Here is a 1949-nt window from a genome sequence, read left to right on the forward strand (position 1 = left end):
TTTAATTTTGGGTGCATAAAAAAGCTGATTGGAAGATCTGAGTGGATTTCACTGGAGGGTAGTATGTCTGGACTATTTGTTGGGGGAAACCTCAATATCATTATCTTAAGTTTTCTCTCTTGGGCTGATTGGATACCCTAGAGATACTTCTTTGAGTCTTTTAATTCTTCCACCTGAAGAGAAAAGGTTTGGTGACGACCATTCTGGAATCTCAGTGGGTGAGCAGGGCTTGGAGGTGGGATGCCACTCAGCTCACAGTGTCTTCATACTCATTCACTCACCCAGTTTTCAGGATGGTACTCCTGCTCTTAACCCAGTCTGTGTCATCCAAGTCCAGTATACTTCTGCTTTCCCCTTTATAGAGGGTAAACATCCATACAATGCTGAGGGGTGTGATGGTTAATTTCACATGTAACTTGACTGGACTAAGAGAAATTCAGATAACTGGTAAAACATTATGTTTAGAAATGTCTGAAAGGGTGCACCTGAAAGAGATCAGCATTTGAATTGAACTGAGTGAAAAAGGTCACCCTCACCAATGCTAGGTGGGCATCATCCAATTCATTGAGGGCCTGAATAGAGAAAAAACATGGAGAAAGGGTGAATTTCCTCTTTGCTTGAGCTGGGACACCCATCTTCTCCCGCTCTTGGACATCAGCCTTCTGGCTCTTAGGCCCACAGACTTGCATCAGGGGGCTCCATTGGCTTCCCTGGTTCTCAGGCTTTCAGGTTTGGGCTGGAACTCCACCACTGGCTCTCTGGGACCTTCAGCTTACAGACAGCAGGTCATGGGACCTCTTAGCCTTCATAATTGCATAAGCCATTTCCTTACAATAAATCTCTTTTTCTATATATACTTTTGGTTCTGTTTCTCTGGAGAACTGACTAATATAGGTGGGGAGGACAGGTCATCCAAAGCATGGAGTATGGAGGGGATCTCGGAAGCCAGTGCTTCCCAAATGGCTTTAAAGCCCTCCTTATTTTAAACCACCCTCCTCATGCCCATTTCTGACCTTATGTGGTGTCACCATCTCCTGAACTCTTGATGGTACTGCAGAACTAACCAGGCCAGCTTCAAACCTGACTTTCATTGATCTACTTAGTCAGATTTTATTTGTCCATCCTCTTTCTAGCTTCCAAAAGTGTGTTGTTGTCTCTTCTCCATTTTCCATATTTTTAGTGTTTGAAAGTGAAAGTGAAAGTGAAGTCGTGTCCAACTCTTTGCTACCCCATGGACTGTTGCCTACCAGGCTCCTCAGTCCATGGAATTTACCAGGCAAGAATACTGGAATGGGTTGCCATTTCCTTCTCAAGGGGATCTTCCCAAGCCAGGGATCGAACCTGGGTCTCCCACATTGCAGGCAGACGCTTTACCATCTGAGCCACCAGGGAAGATTATCATAGTGTTTATATATTTCTAAATAATATTATTTAGATTATTTTAGTGTTTATATATTTCTAAATAATATCTGTCTACTCATTGTTGTTTTTATACGGTTTCAGGAGAAGTAAAATTTGGATGAGTATGTTCAATCCTCCATCTTTACCCGGAACTTCAGTCCAAAAGCCTACATCCAACTAAACTATTTTTTATGACAGATGTTTTCAAAGGTTTGGAAAATTGACCTCTCTAGATCTTTGCTGGAAAAGTTTACTGAAGGATATAGTTCAAAAATCAGGAAACTGAACCTTGAAAGAAAGCACAGAATGCAAGAATCAATACACTTGGGAACCTGGTAATATAAGATCCAGGTAGATGCCACCTATGGGGCAGTTATTCCCTTCTGGAAGAATATGGGGATGTCTTTCTTTATTTTTTGAACTCCTTATTTTTATTAAAGTACAGCTGATTTACAATGTTGTATTAATTTCTGCTGTAGAGCAACTTGTCTCAGTTGTGTGTGTATGTATGTGTATATATATATATATATATATATATATATATATAT

At 40.8% G+C, this 1949-nt stretch overlaps 1 non-coding gene across 1 annotated transcript; it reads right to left on the minus strand.

Annotated features, from left to right (window-relative positions):
* Positions 1-1320: 1320 nt before the first annotated feature.
* TRNAC-GCA lies at positions 1321-1392 on the minus strand. Its single transcript has one exon. It is a non-coding gene; the product is annotated as a tRNA-Cys (tRNA).
* Between the last annotated feature and the right edge of the window lie 557 nt (positions 1393-1949).

The sequence above is a fragment of the Cervus elaphus genome, chromosome 29 (assembly GCF_910594005.1).
Source record: "Cervus elaphus chromosome 29, mCerEla1.1, whole genome shotgun sequence".
Taxonomy (NCBI): Eukaryota; Metazoa; Chordata; class Mammalia; order Artiodactyla; family Cervidae; genus Cervus; species Cervus elaphus.